Source organism: Leptinotarsa decemlineata, unplaced genomic scaffold, assembly GCF_025532065.1.
Source record: "Leptinotarsa decemlineata unplaced genomic scaffold, Ldec_3_MD MMD2_tig00000882_RagTag_RagTag, whole genome shotgun sequence".
Lineage (NCBI taxonomy): Eukaryota > Metazoa > Arthropoda > Insecta > Coleoptera > Chrysomelidae > Leptinotarsa > Leptinotarsa decemlineata.
The window spans coordinates 3,266,204-3,283,441 of record NW_027412556.1 but is presented as its reverse complement, the minus strand read 5'-3'; the positions used below and the strand labels follow the sequence as shown (position 1 = coordinate 3,283,441).

Here is a 17,238-nt window from a genome sequence, read left to right as displayed (position 1 = left end):
CATGAGCAGGTATGCAAACGTTTGCGCTCAAGTGATGATTAACCAAAACCTGAGGAGAAAAAGCCTTACACGGTTGAATCTAAGGCATCGTCAGGTGTAGCTGACGTGCAGAAACCCTCATATGGAAAGGTTGTCGCGGGTGTCCAGGTAAGAATCTTGCACCTTGACTATCCGAATACCTCATGAACGATGAAACAGCAGAGCATATGCTTTGTGTCTGCCGCGCTTGGGACCGAATCAGGTTTTTAGAGTTCGGCAGAGCCGTACTCTTACCATCTGACCTGGAAGACCCCTCACCATACAAACTAATCGGCTTCGTTAAGAAGCTGGGTTTATTTGGTCGTGTGTGATGCAGGTTGCGGTGGGGGACCCACTCACTTTGGACCTAACCTAACCTATTCATCTCTGAAGATGATTTTTCGATGAAAGTTGTCAACTACGAACACACGTCATCATCTATGGTCGTTTACCTTCAGGTCCTGAGTCAGTTAAATTTCGTACGGGTGCAGGTCCAAGTCACGACACGAAATTCGCCAAGTTGTGGTCTGCGAAATGCCGAATTATTCGACTGCCTCGAATTATCCTGCACTCTCTCACAGAGAGAGGCGATTTTTTCAGCAGATCTTGCGTTTCGTCGACGTACGGGTGTTGGTCGATCGTTTACTGAACCAGTGGACACAAATTTATCCACCACATTGTGAATAGTTCTCTCGGTAGGACGATTATGGTGACCGCAAAATAGGAGAAGCGTGCGGTACGTTGCCCGAACAGGACACCCATTTTGACAAAACAATTCTTTCATTTCCACATGTTGTTGAATGATATATCCGCCCATGGTGATTTGTTAAAACAGACTGAGTAACTGACAACTAATTTAGCAGATGTACCATCAATGAGATGGTCGTTATCAATTGTCAAAGTTAGGAAGTCACTGTTGGAAAGCGGTGGAAACAAGACGCATAGAATATCCCCAGTGTGATCACGTAGACCCCTCTTCCCTGTAACAAATTTTGTCAAAAACTCTCGACCTACGGCAATTTCGATGAAGAAATAATGAAGAGATCCAATTAATTTCTACATTATGTTCACCGAGTTGCTGAACACATTCCAACCGAAACTAGTTGAAAATGTCAAGTTGGCACTTCAACTCTCAATGTTGCATTTGGGAATAAACTTATATTGGGTGGAAGACTTTTCTACATTATGGTCCATTGAAGATACGCGCGACAGATTTCGATTCTTGTACCATCTATCAACATGTGTAGAATGTTGTGTCGAATCATTTCTCGCGTCGAAAGTTTTCGATAAAACAAAAGTGAATCACTAGGGTTTCTATTCTTGGGTGAAAATTAGGTGCTTTCGAAGAGGAACCAAAAGTTTCATGATATACAATATTCCAAACATATAACACCTCATAAATAGTGTCCAATAATGTTCCAAATTTATGAGAAGGCCTGTTAGACATCGTAGTTTATCCCTACTGGCGATCTTTGTTTGACAAAGCCTAAAGCGATGACAATGACAGGTTCTGTTCCGATGGAGCTGCTTGCAGCACCCTCCTTCGCAAGGGAGTCCAGGCCAGTATGGCCAGGAATCCAAACCAGAGACAGTCCGTTAAGTATTCCTATCGAGGAGAATCGTTTTTGGCAATTTGCTACCAATTTAGACGTTGCTCAGTAGAAGCCAAGAGCTTCCAACGCCGCTTGACTGTCTGAGAATATTTTTATTGCCTTGTGTATGAGGTTGGATTCTTCCAGTCTCTCCGCGTAAGTTTCCGCTTGAAATACAGTCGCATAGGTTCCTAGGTGGCTTGATATTTCTGTCCTGGTTCTGTGACTGAAAACACCTGGACCAGAACCTGAAGGTGTTTTTGATCTATCTGTAAACTAACAACTATCTGCTCTTAATATTTCCTTCTTCCGAAGGATCCAGATCTCTCTGCTCGGGAACAGTACTTTATAAGGCAGTTCGTAGTTGACAATTGGACCAATGTTGACAATGTCAACTAACAGTCTGATACACTCTGCTTTTAATTGATTTTTGCATTGGCAATGTGCACAGGTCTTTATGCAGTCCATCTAGCCTCTCTCTCCAGCTGAATGTGAATTCCTGAAAATCGATCAACTCAACGGTCAAACAAGTCATTGGAATATCACGCAATATTGAAGAATTTCATGAACTGACGAAAAACTTCTGTTTCATTCGATACATCGGTGTGTTACCATCCACATTCGATAAAACAAACAAAACACGGTCCTTCCATGAATCTCTTCAATCTTGGAAACAGAACAAGTCGTAGGGAGGCAAATCTGGGGAATACGGTGGCTGAGGCATGATTACGGTATTGTCTAATCGGTAATCGAAGAAAACAGTTAGCAAAATTTTGACATTTGATCGAACTTGGCATCCTTTTAATGGTCTTGGCTCTCCTGGGTTCTTCCATTGGGACGATTGGACTTTGCTTTCGATGTTCATGCTCATGCGACGGTTTTTTGGTCAAAATTCAGCAATTTTGGAATGTAATGTGCTGCCATACGCTGCCACACGATATTTTTTTACAGCCAGGTAAGTGTCAAACTTTTTGAGACCAGTAAAAATATCTAAAAAGAATCCACTATTGTTCACAACATTGTCCAAATCAGATATACGCTAATCTATGAATTGATATGTATACGTCAATCACAGGTAGTGAACAAAAAAGTATATGAAAAAATTTATTATGATCTGTTTGTTGGAAAGAACAATTAGAATTAGTTTAAAATCTAGTGAGGATACACTCGAAAGATTCGTAATATTATAACCATATCTTTTTAAATCAATATATTCAAACAATTAACAGTAAATACGATATTCATGAATTCCGCACGCTCACCTTTTTCGTCAATAACCATCCAAGAGATGACTCTTCCTAACAACCCGCCTACTTTATGATATAATGATGGATAACAAAGGCTTCATCAAGTTAACTGTTTCGCCGAAAAAAGGACAGCCTGAATTAGCATACAATTGAACTATGCAGAGAATTGTTGATGACAAAAAAATTCGTAGCTACAGTTGTGAAATGAACAGTTAGGCCACGGTATTGATGCTGAGGCGGATTCGTGGCTTTTTAAATGTGAAACGAATGTCACATCATCGCATTCTTCAGATGGATAGATAGTATACAGGGGTTCCACTTAAAATTCTCGCTTTGAATATCTCAGAGGCGAACAGATATATTTCAGTTGTGTAAAAGGTAATAAATTCACTACGTTCTACTTACAAAACTGTTCCGGTTTGAAAGATTTCATAAATCTTAGAAGATGAGTTTTTTCAGAATCAATATTGTTGCTTTCATTCGAAATAATTTTTTAATAATATTCATAGCTATTTGACAGGTTTCAAATATCCAATTAACTTGAATACCTACACTATACAACAATAACCAATGAAGAAACTGTCGAAAATTTTTAGAAGCAGTACGTACAAGAATACCTGCCTTACTAACAGTCTAACTAGAAAGTCTTAGAAATGAATTTCAATGGTTGTAATAACAAACCGGTTGACATTTTCCCAGTGTTCAATCACAAGCCCTCAAGATACTTACGTTTATTCCTCATGAAATTTCCAATGTTGGAAAGAACCTAAGCATAATATGAAAGAAATGAATCTAGTTTATTCTTGAAATATTATGTAATTTATTGCGAACTCACATCTTGTCATGTCACCCATTTCAACAGTCTTGTTTCCTGTACTAGTTTGTACATGTCCTTAGCTGGATGTTTGTCACATTATTAAGTACAAATTCAAATTCTTTATTGACCAGTTGGGTACAAAATTGTACATATGGCAAGTCATAAATTGAATTGACCATAGTTGCTCACATTCGCGTACGTACAACATTACGGCTGTCTCTGTCTCTTTATAGCACTGCCTCTACCAGAAGCATTACCCATTCACCAGTGCTTTGATTAGAGTCATTTCATGCTGGAGCTTCCAATGTTCTCTATCAAAACAATGAAATATTGACATATCGTTCCGGACATTTTAGCCTCGAACATAAGCCCCGAAGTGGTCGGCCTATGGTAATCCAAGATGAGGATTTGGGGAGCCTGGTTTAAACGTATTAGGTTAAAACGTATTGGGAAGGTCGACAGGTTCGAAAAGTGGGTGCCACACGATTTGATTTATCGGCAGAAAACCCACTTTCATTCCTATGTACCTAAAATTGCGTCAGCAGCTGGCATTGGTCAACACAAGTCCGATCCTGCTCCACGACAACGCTCGTCTGCACGTTTCACAAATCTCCGTTCGAAAATTGAACGAATTGAACGTCAAAGTTCTGCTTCATCCACTATACTCCTCAGACCTCTCGCCAATCGACTACCATCTTCCCAAGCACTTCGATAATTTTCTCACCGGAGGTGAACATTCGCCAATCAGGACTAGGCAAAAACGGCCTTCGTTGGCTACATAGAATCCCGAGCACAGTCAAAAGTAGACTCATAAAAACGTACAAAACTTGTGAATAACCTAATAATTTGCAAAACAATCAATGTGCTCCGCAGCCTCAAAATACCCACGAGAGACTTTTGCAAAAACCCATTCGTACTTATAATTGACAATTTCTCGCCAGTAGGCAACTTTTATCTCAAGTATTCACATGCAAAACCAATTATACTCAATTCAATGTCGGACCGAATTAATTTATTATAGTGATTTACCAGTACCTACCATTCACTCCAGATTAGCATCGGTATCGTTCATAATAAACATAACTCCACTCCGAGATCTTTCAGCGATATTGGTCCTATAGACAATATGCCTGTAAATCTTTCCAAAGTCATTTACAAACAATGACCCAATCATTAGTAGAATTCGCTAACGGGTTTTTATCTGGTACATTTAGACCGACGACCCGTTATAACGATAAGTTGAAAATATAAGGGCTCCACAATTTCGGCTTCAACAATGTCTTCTTCAATTATTGTATATTTATTACGGTATGTCGCCCGCATACGTTTGTGATGGACGCATTTTTTCAGAAATCTAGGTTATGTATTATTATTGTCATTTTTTAAAGCGCCCACTCGCCGAGAACACGAGGATATATTGTCTTTGACCTGGATTCAGGAACGTTTACAAAAATGCTTCCCATCTGTATGTAAAGTACAATAAGAGTACAATAACGAACTATACAGAGTGAACCAGCAAAAACATATTACGTGGCAAAAAATGCCTCCTATGTGGTTCTTCGGCCAGCTCAAGTATGAAAAGATAAAATAACTCAATGTATCGTGATTTCAAATAATATTAAATGACTATATTAGATAATTCTGTCAATTCAACAATATTGGATGCAGCAACTATCTTAGATGCAACAACTATCTTAGATAGTTGCTGCATCCAATAAAATAACTCAGTGTATCGTGATTTCAAATAATATTGAATGACTATAGTAGATAATTCTGTCAATTCAACAATGCTGGATGCAACAACTATCTTATATTACGTGGCAAAAAATGCCTGCTATGTAGTTCTTCGGCTAGCTCAAGTATAAAAAGATAAAATATCTCAATGTATCGTGATTTCAAATAATATTGAATGACTATATTAGATAATTCTGTCAATTCAACAATATTGGATGCAGCAACTATCTTAGATGCAACAACTATCTTAGATAGTTGCTGCATCCAATAAAATAACTCAGTGTATCGTGATTTCAAATAATATTGAATGACTATAGTAGATAATTCTGTCAATTCAACAATGCTGGATGCAACAACTATCTTATATTACGTGGCAAAAAATGCCTGCTATGTAGTTCTTCGGCTAGCTCAATTATAAAAAGATAAAATCTCAATGTATCGTGATTTCAAATAATATTGAATGACTATATTAGATAATTCTGTCAATTCAACAATATTGGATGCAGCAACTATCTTAGATGCAACAACTATCTCAGATAGTTGCTGCATCCAATAAAATAACTCAGTGTATCGTGATTTCAAATAATATTGAATGACTATAGTAGATAATTCTGTCAATTCAACAATGTTGGATGCAACAACTATCTTATATTACGTGGCAAAAAATGCCTGCTATGTGGTTCTTCGGCTAGCTCAAGTATAAAAAGATAAAATAACTCAATGTATCGTGATTTAAAATAATATTAAATGATTATATTAGATAATTATGTCAATTCAAGTTGGCTGTAGCAACTATCTTGTATTACGTAGCAAAAAATGCCTATTATGTGGTTCTTCGGCTAGCTCAATTATAAAAGGATAAAATAACTCAATGCATCGTGATTTCAAATAATAATAAATGACTATATTAGATAATTCACCATAGTTGCTGATAGTTGATAGTTGCTAGTATAACTATCTTATATTACGTGGTAAAAAATGCCTGCTATGTGGTTCTTCGGCTAGCTCGATTATAAAAAGATAAAATAACTCAATGAATCTTGATTTCAAATAATATTGAATGATTTTTTTAGATAATTATTGTCAATTCAACAACGTTGGCTGCAGCAACTATCTTTTATTACGTGGCAAAAAATGCCTGCTATGTGGTTCTTCGGCTAGCTCAATTATAAAAAGATAAAATAACTCAATGAATCTTGATTTCAAATAATATTGAATGACTTTTTTAGATAATTATTGTCAATTAAACAACGTTGGCTGCAGCAACTATCTTATATTACGTGGCAAAAAATGCCTGCTATGTAGTTCTTCGGCTAGCTCAAGTATAAAAAGATAAAATAACTCAATGTATCGTCATTAATATTAATATTAAATGACTATATTAGATAATTCTGTCAATTAAACGATGTTGGATGCAGCAACTATCTTATATTACAAGGCAAAAAATGCCTGCTATGTGGTTCTTCAGCTTACTCAAGTATAAAAAAATATGTCAATGTATTTTGATTCAAATAATATCAAGATATAATAGATAATAATAGACAATAATGTTGATTCAACAATGTTGGATGCAGCAACTATCTTGTATTGAACTGTACATACACAATATGCCCTTTGATAACTTTTAATACAACGTATCTTCGTAACTGACAATATTGAACTCTGGCCTTGCCAAGAATTATGGACAAAATGGAATTGAATCAATGATATGTTGTATGACACTAACAATTTCAGTGGAGTATATGGATTTTCTGAAAATTTGCAAATAATATAACAGGCAATTATCAGATATAAAGCAGGTATTTTGAAGCTACTACTATACTAGGTAACAGGCAGTTCAAGATTTTGTAGTTTCTTATAAACGAAGAATCACTACTTATATATTCCTTGAAGCTTGTTATATAGCAGAACAAGATACAGCAAAGAATATAGTAGTTGGTGAATTGGATGGCCTTCACGGGCCCATTTGTTATCGACCAAAACATATAGGCCAAGATAAGCGTAGATATTATTATACATATAAAATTGAAAGAGAATAGTGAGAAATACCATCATAATATAACATTAATGAAAATACTGTTTGAAACAGGAACCTCTAGGAGAAATGAGACGTATTGTTCATACACAAGAACTTTCTTTGAACAGCTTCAGCTGTAGGTGAGAATTATAAATGTAACATCGCCCCATACTGAAGTTTGGACCTTACATGAGCATAGAATAGCGTGATTATCACCTTTATATCTCGAATTCTCTAGTGTTTCGACTAGCGGATGAAACAGCTTGGTCTATATGTGAAACAAAAGTGAATTTTTGATCAAAATTATAGCCAAGGTATTTCATTTGATTAACTTGACTGGTGGTATCGTTAAAAATTTCATCAGTAAATTGTATTAGACTTTCCTTTTTAAAAAAATACAATACATGCCATTCAGCAATGTTAAGATTTAAACGATTATTAGAACACCAATCAAATATATTTAACTCTAGGTTAGGTTGAGATTAGGTCAAAAGTAAGTGTGCCTATTCGTCCCAGATGGTAGAATGTGGTACAACCAAACTCTGAAAAGCTGATTCGGTCAGCAGCGGGGCAGGCAAAAAGTATATGCTATGCTTTCCCAACATTTTCCAAACAGAGGCGCTACACACTGTCTTCCGACAGTCCGAGTTTCTGCATATGATGCTTCAGATGACAGTGACCTGTAAGGAGGCCTGTTGGACATCTTAGTTCATCCCTAGTGTAGTCGAACAACTGTTTGGTTTCAGGCTTCGAAGGGTGAACGATCGCCATAGATTGAGCCAATCTTCGAAGGTTTTGCCAGAACCAGAGACAACTTGTTAAGACTTCCTATTGAGGAGAGTGGCTTTTGACAATTAGCTACCAATTTAGACGGTGCTCGGTAGAAGCCAAGAGCTTCCAACGCTGCTTGACTGACCGAGAAAATTCTCATTGACTTGTGTATGAGGTTGAATTCCACCAATCTCTCCGCACACAATTCAATAACATAGATTTTCGCTTGGAATACAGTCGCATAGGTCCCTAGATAGGTTGATATATCTGCATCAGAGCCCGAAGGTGTTTTTGATCCATCTGTGAACCAACAACTTCAAGTCTAAGCAGTCTCCATAATTTTCTATTACATTGAATATTTAAAAGTCATCGGCGTGCAGCAGTTTTGAATCGTTTATAGTTTTAGATGAATCAATAATGACAATTAAGAACAGAAGAGGTCCAAAATTGGAGCGCTGGGGCACTCCGAAACTAGGAGTATACAAAACAGATAGTCATGACCTGTCCTGCAGATGGAAACACTCAATTGGAACATATTCACGACACTATTTTTGCAAAAGTGGCAGCAATATTGCGCACAGCTTTCTCATTGGATTTTCTTCACCGTTTCTGGAGTCGTCACTGCGATGCTCGTCTTGACAGCCTGTACGGCCTCATTTAAACTCTACTACCCAATATTTTACTGTTGTAAATAAAGGAGCAGACTCGCCCATAGTAGTAGAATCAGCTTTCATATTGGTTGGGCTGAGGCTTTTCAAATAAAAGTATTGTACCACATAACGATGACCAATTTTCTCTATTTTCACAAATTCACTTGTTTGTGATGAATACATCACAAACAAGTGACTGTAAAGTCTACAAACACTACAAACAATACAAACAAGTGACTATAAAGACTACACATTTCATATTTATTATAGGTGACAAAATAATTATTTTAGGAAGTGGGATTTTATATTTGACAATTTGCAACTGAATATATCTAAATTATCGCTAACAGAATTTGTCACTTCACACATGGCATGGATCGGAGAATTCTCCAGAACATTTGTACGAGATGTTTGTATATAGAAAGTACTCGGGTGTCTGGAACAGATTCTAGGAATGCAAATATTAAACTTTTCCAGTAATGTTGGACAGTCAACTATGCTTTTGATAATTTTATAGGTTAGTGCAACACTATAATATTCACGCCTTTTTTCGTGACTGCAAAAGTTATGCTTTTGTAGTAATTCAGAGTGGGTTGTTACTATTGGAGGATAAATGCCATCGGTTTTTAGGCTTAACAGTTTTAAAAATCGTCGTTGAATTGCTTCTATTCTATCAATGTGATATTGATAAAAGGAGCTCCACACAAGTGACGCGTATTCGAACTTTGATCTTATGAAAGCATAGAATAAAGTTTTTAAGGTCGATGTTTCTTTGAAATCTCTACTGCTACGTGCAATTAATCCGTACAAACGACAGGAGGAGGTTACAACATTATCGATATGCCTATTAAATAATAGTGCAGTGTCAAATGTGACGCCAAGATCAGTAAATGTTTCTGGTCTCACCAGGGAAACGTTTTCTTTTGAATAATCAAAGATCAAGATATTCGTTTTCAAACTGTAGGACATGACCTTACATTTATCCGGGTTCAGTGACAAGTTATTTCGATAACACCATTCTACAACCCGTCCTACGTTTGCTGAGAGGTTCACACAATCATCTATATTCTCAACGAGGCAGTATAGTTTTAGATCATCGGCATATAAAAGGAAATACACATCTATAACATCTGCAATATCATTAATGAATATATTGAAGATTTGAACCTTGTGGAACACCGGAAGAAGCACTATATTCGGTATATTTAAAACCATTGAGCTGGACATATTGTTTTCGATCCCATAGATAGGACTGAAAGAGTGCGATTAAGGATGGAGATAATCCAAAGACTACTAGTTTGTTCAGTAGAATGCCATGGTCAAGCCTGTCGAAGGCCTTAGTCCAAGAGACCCTTGTGGAAAAGAGAATTCATTGTCATGGTATATTTTGTTCGGGTAACATATAAGTTCTTATTCCCTCGTGTAGGGTAATCATGGATTTCATTTTGATAAGTTATGAACTGGTTGAAATAGGTAGGAAATTTTCCAGTAATAATTTTGAAAATAAATATCATGGAAAAATAGGAAAGCCTGTCTTTTACTGATAGCCAATCGAGAACCTGAAGCATGGTCATTATAGGGGTGTATCTATTACATTTTAGTGATATTTTTCAAACAACTACCGTCATCTGTCATCTCTAGGTCAGGTCGGGTACTTCTGGGACCACCCTCGTAAATAGGCACTGAGGGTCAAATATGATTCAAGAAAAATGACACCTAGATGTTAGTTTTATGGCTGTTAGTTTCATGGCTGTAAGAAAGAGGCGTTTCATCGTTGTTGAACTCTGTTCTGGTGACCTAGCCTTAACTTTTTCATCATTTTACCGGATCCGTACTACTCTTCCGGTAATAAACGCATACCAAATGCAAAAAACTGCGGGCTACCAGATACTGCTCGCTCGATCCAACACAAACACTTGAAGCATTCGTCATGTAGAAAACGAGTGGATATATGAAAGCTGTCGATATCACAGATAGATGCGAAAAACACGGAATTTACCCGGAACGAATATATTACCGGATTGCGAATGCGAACGCCGGTCATGGAGGTTGTCGTACGGATTTCTTTGAACCTTCAGAAGTCAATGGCTCGTCGAATTAATGAATTCTCTTGGAGAGCACTTTCTCCAGCCGAGAGCTGTGTTTACCAGTTCAATGGCGTCGAGCCGACGACAACCTGTGTATTGCACCAGGAAGCAGGGGGCCCGCACTAACTTTTTCATAGTTGAGGCAAAGGAGGCAGGAAATCATATCCGACTAGTGGCGACCTACATTTCGGAAACACGGAGCCCAACAAAAAATAAGGAGTATATCAGGAATGTGTCAGTTCACCGACTTGATTTGAAAGAATTTTAATAATAAAATGAAATTGAATGACTATGTTACATATATAAATATGTTTTTAGCAAGTCAAATATAATATAAACTGGAGGCATGTGTATACAGTGCATTTCTCAAATGCCCCCCCCTTTTTATTTTTTGAACGGGTCAACTCAAAAACTTTAAATTTAGGATAATGAAATTAATGCATGAATATTTTATTTCGAAGTGAAATTGACAGATGGAACTTTCAAGATGGCGGCTGGGCGCCATCTGGAACAAAAATTGAACTGGAAAGGGGATCTTGTGATATATCATTTTGAAGCTCCTGACGAATACTCCACAACCCTAGAATCTGAAGTCAATATCTTCACCTACTACAAAATGGCGGGACATTTAATAATTTCCTGAAAATAAACACATTACCTAATATCGATATTTCTAGAAATATTCCTTTTTATCTGCCATATAGCAATTCCAACAAACCGATAAGGTTTGCTAAGTTATTTTTTGTTTATAAAAACGACAAAAAATGTCAGTACGACAATGAACATCATTGTTCAGTCAGAATATTCTCATTAAGTGTTCGGTTTTACTAGTAAAAACTACTGGTTGTGTACATAACAAAAAGCCCTCATGTCATCCGTCCATTCCGGAAGAACAGCAAGTGCAAATAATTGGTGAGATGGTAGAAAATCCTGAACAGTCTACTTATTCCGTCGCGAATGTTTGTGAGGTGTCTCCTTCTACTATGTGGAGACTTTTGAAGAGGAATAGGTATCATCCATACAAAATTAAAATGGTACACCAATTAACTGAAGATAACCCTTATCGAAGAAAAGAATTCTGCGAAATCGTGACGGAAACCATTGCAAGGCATCCTACCTATCTCCACAATATTTGTTTTAGTGACGAATGTACTTTTTTTCAAACGGCAATGTTCACAGACAAAACTGCCGTTATTGGAGTGACAGCCACCCTCACGTTTTCCGGTAAACACATACCCAATATCCAGAAAAAATTAACATTTGGGCAGGAATATTGGGAAACCATATTGTAGGGCCTCTATTTATTTATCAAAATTCAACAGGGGAACTGTATTTGAATATGCTGGAAACTACTGTTGACTCTCTCATCACTGAAATCGTCGAAGCGAATCCTAATGAATTCGATATGGATATTGTATACCACCAAAATGGAGCACCACCACATTACTCCAGACATGTAAGAAACTATTTGGATACTACTTTTCCCGGTCGTTGAATTGGCCGTCGAGGTCCTACAGAATGACCAGCCCGCTCGCCAGATTTGACACCTTTGGACTTTTTTATGGGGCTATGAAGCAAAAGATGTACGAAACTGAACCTGCTTCAATATTGGATATACGGCAGAGTTCAAGAAGTCCAAGGCAACCATTTCCAGCATCTTCTGAATTGACCTCAAGCTCATTACCTCATATTATGTAGTCAAATATCAATATATTCAGACAATTATCAAAAGTTCCGCCATTTTGTAGTAGTTGAAGATATTGACATTATATTCTAGGGTTGTGAAGCATTTGTCAGGAGCTTTGTGTCATATTTTTTGTATATCAAGCGCCCGTCGCTTTTTTCAAAGAAACTTCGACCTTAAAAACTTTATTCTATGCTTTCATTAGATCAAAGTTAGAATACGCGTCAGTTGTGTGGAGCCCCTTTTATCAATATCACATTGATAGAATAGAAGCAACTCAATGACGATTTTCAAAACTGCTAAGCATAAAAACCGATGGCATTCATCCTCCAATAGGAACAACCCACTCTGAATTGCTACTAAAGCATAACTTTTGCAGTCTCGAAAAAAGGCGTTGATATTATAATGTTGTACTAACCTATAAAATCATCAAAAGCATAGTTGACTGCCCAACATTGCTGGAAAAGTTTAATATTTGCATTCCTAGAATCTGTTCCAGACACCCGAGTACTTTCTATATAAAAACATCTCGCACAAATGTTCTGGAGAATTCTCCGATCCATACTGTGTGTGACAAAAATTAAAATGAACTGTATAAAATTATCATTATTTCTGATTTGACATTGACTTTTGTATTGCTTTTTTAGAATTATCAATAGAATTAGATAAAAAATATACAAAAATTATTCAGTCATGTTCATTCGTTGTTATAATGTTAGTTAGTTATATTGAACCGATATTAGAACTGATAACTGCCTTAGAGATAGAGAAGAGGGGGAAAGTGATAAAGAAAAAAAACAATGGATTATGAAAAACTCATCTTCATGCAACTTCAACTGTTTAGAGGACTTTGTAGAATATTGACTCACCAAAAACTACTCGATAGTCCAAAGTTGAAATAACAAACTGATAAAAACACAAAAAAACAAATTGACAATACGACGGCATAAAAATACGGATAAAACCGTTATTGAAACATTCACAATGAACATACAAACACATACTATTTGGATGTCTCCAAGGAACTTGTTAGTTTATTTTCGAAAGAAGGGAAACAGAAAACAAATATGCAAATAAAAACCATATAGATTGTTTTACATCCTGACCTAGTTTAAAAAATTATAATATTTTTTTTTCTTTTTCAGTTCTTAAATTAGTTGTGCCTATTTTGTTGTTACTATCTCATTATACAGGGTCGCTGATATGTATGGAGACGGTCGATCATTTCCTAATGAAAGATAGCTATCAAAAAATGTTAAGATACAAAAGTTTTAAGGTTTTCACATTTTACCCTAAATATAATTCTGGTAATCTGTGATGCTTTCACAGTTACAGCCAAATTTTTCTTTCGCCCACTATAAAAATATCCACGTTTTGAATTATAGCCTTAAATATTTCCCTGAATAAACAAATATAGGAGTGAAATATGAAAAAGGAGAATATACATTTATACCCAGTAAGAAAAATAGACAATTTTTCAACGTCAGAGTGATGGAGAAACATTAGATTGAATTGTACCTTTAGCGAAGACGCAGAAAATTGATAACACCGGAAATGAAGCGAACTTTAATGATGGAGTAATTTTATGGAAAGCTAAATTACAAAAATGCTCTTTCTCACTGCAAGCTCAGATTTTTCCGAAACTAGGAACTTCAAATCGGTCAAACTTCTGGAGCATGTTACATATTATTGGTATATAAATAAAGTGAATTGTAAAGTATGGTAAGGCTTAATTTCAACTGGAGTGATAATTGAGAAGTAGCGTAATAACTGCTTAGTTTTGCCGCTATTGACTTTCAAAACAATGGAAATGAAGTTTATTAAAGAACATTGAAAAATTCTATCAGTACCCCAGAAAAATACATTGTTTTGCTTTTCTCAGTCATTTGTGAAGGAAAACTGAGTGAATAAATTATTTATTCAATAATCCATCCTATTTGATGAGCAAAATTTATGAATATGACAACTTTCTAACTTATTATGATTCTTGGGAGGTTCATATTACGCTGTTACTTTTCCTGGTGTCCCGCATCACAAAAAATCTCTACGGAAGAACCTACTGCTACTTTTGTGTTGTGGTCTCGGTTGAGAAAACTATTAAGCGAAGCCACTTCAAGGGTGAAATCAGTCTGATGTTCATTCACTTCTACACTTTTTAATAATCCTCCAAAAATATCAAACACTGTTTTTTCCGCTGGGAAAGTGAATAAGTCTGTTTTTTGGGATAATCATAGCGTTATTTCAATCGATTATCTTCAAAAAAAGAAAACCATTAAGGAAGCATACTACGCATAATTACTTGACAAGCTGAAGGCAGACCTTGCGGAAAAATGACCACATTTGCAGAAAAAGAAAGGCATGTTGCACCAAGACAACGCATCGTCTCACACCTCCGCGGTTTCATTGGCGAAAATCCACGAATTACGGTTTGAACTGCTTGACCATCCACCTTACTCACCAGATATAACCTCAAGCAAGAGAGGAAACACCCATTTGGGAATACCCATTTCAACAGAGCGATTTGAAATATACTTGCTTGCTGAAATAATTTAGGTGGATTCTTTGCGTTTTCTAATGTTTTGGTGAAGTTTTTTGGCGAAAAATTTGTTTCACTTCATTTTATTGCATTATCACCAGTTGACTTCAAAATATGTCACTCTACTCCGATCCCGTTATCTGTCTTCTCTTTATATATTTACGATGCTCTTTTTTACTCACATTTGACGATTGTGAGCGTCACTGTTTCTACCAATATCATTGGGAGCTCTTTCTTCAAACTGCGTTTTCCTGTATTGATACATCTGATTCATTCATTTTTCTGATTGTGGAAGGATAAATACTCAAGAAACATCAAAAAAGCAACATATTATTATGGCATTTACAGCAGTGCACGAAATTATGCATCTTTTTTTTTAAGGTGGTTTGACGGGGAAAGTCTCTACACCAACGTCCCTGTCGAAGAAGCACTTCAAATCATACAGAGGAAGCTATCCGAAGTTGGGGACCTGAAAGATAGAACAAACTCACTGATACAAGTAATCATGGAATTACTAGGATGCTGTGTACGAAACTGTTACTTCCAACTGAAGGACGAATTCTTTACGCAAGATGAAAGACTGCCAATGGGATCGCCACTTCCACCGGTTATAGCCAATATATATATATATATAATATATATATATATATATATATATTATATATATATATATATATATATATATATGGAGAGGAATCATCAAAACTCTACTAGACTAGCACTAGACCGTGCTTTCGGGCTCTGTAATATAAAGAAAGGTCTCGAAATGAAACTAGGCATCATCAAAAATGACCTTAAACGGAATGGTTACTCCGGAGTGGTGGTAGAACAGGCTTCATCTAGAAGAGAGCAAGAGCCTCACAAGGAAAAGAAGCCGCCACAACCAGTACTTGTACTTCCCTACATCAGAGGATTATCGGAAAGGATACGAAGGATTGGATCCAAGTATAACATCAGAACCTGTTTCAGATCTGGGAACACTATCCGTAGCAGCCTCACGAAAACCAGGCCACCAAACGCGGACTGCGATTCCAAGAATTGCATTTACCGATACCCTGCGAGTGCCAAGAATCATACATCGGTAAAAGTAAGTAGCCATTGAAAGTTCGCATTGCCAAGCACAAGAAACACAGCAAATCGGGAATAGCAGAGCATGCTTGGACTCATCAACATAACATCAAGTGGGCTCATGCTGAAATCATCTATAAAGAAGAACACTGGTTTAGGAGAAAATTCAAAGAAGCCGCATATATGTTATCCAACAACACATTTAGTCAAGCTAGCAACGAGATACGCAACATATGGAAACCTCTAATCAAGCGGAACACGACCAACTCCCACCAAACGATCAGTTTCCGCTAAAACCGATGGGGAAAGCACTCGAATGACTTATAAATAGTCAGATCTCTGAGGAATAAGTTCAGTTATCGCCCGAAGATGATTTTGGATACTAGCAATCGAAACGTCATGAAGTAACTTGGTTTGGAATCTTTCAATTTTTAATTTTCATTTCTTGTAAGTAATTTTTTAATTTTCATCTCGTGTTGGCTGTTGCTTGTATTTTATTTCATTGTAATTTCAGTTTCTTTGCTTGATATACCTAATTGTTATTTTTCAGCAGATCTTTTACATTTTTTACAGATTTTTTTCAGGGATTTTGAATCAATTTATATCATATTAGACAATGGTAGTCCGAACTAATAGAATTATGCATCATTCTTAAGCCCGCCCCTGAATCAATAGTGGTACCTCGTCGTTGCCGCAATGTTCGATAGTACCAGCACCACTCAAACCGGAAGAGTCGGTCGAAGACTGTGCATGAGATCAAAGGGGAAAGGGGGACCCGGAGTCGACAATTGTGGGGGGAACGCAAGTAGTCCATTGACCCACTTTGCCATCGACGCATACTTTACTTACTGGGTATTCTTGTCTTGTTTTATGTCTTTGTATTCCAGCACACCATAAAAACAATTTAGGATTTAATTGTTTATCAGAGGATGAAATGGGTTTATTTCGGTTTATAGTACTTTATTTTATGCTGAATGGAGTGATTATCGGCGTTACGGAGGAATCGGAACGGAAAAA

The 17,238-nt window shown here is 36.7% G+C and overlaps 1 protein-coding gene across 3 annotated transcripts in view; it reads right to left on the bottom strand.

Moving 5' to 3' along the window:
* Window positions 1-17,238, bottom strand: part of ich (zinc finger protein ichor) — a 70,580-nt gene that overhangs the window by 29,965 nt on the left and 23,377 nt on the right. The window contains exon 1 of one of the 3 annotated variants that reach the window (XM_074174815.1): window positions 13,487-13,665. The exons of 1 other annotated variant lie outside the window; for it this stretch is intronic. The gene's annotated coding sequence lies outside the window, so the exon portion shown is untranslated. Of the gene's footprint in view, window positions 1-13,486; window positions 13,666-17,238 lie in introns of those variants that run through there. One more of the 3 variants, XM_074174814.1, reaches the window with a different exon arrangement.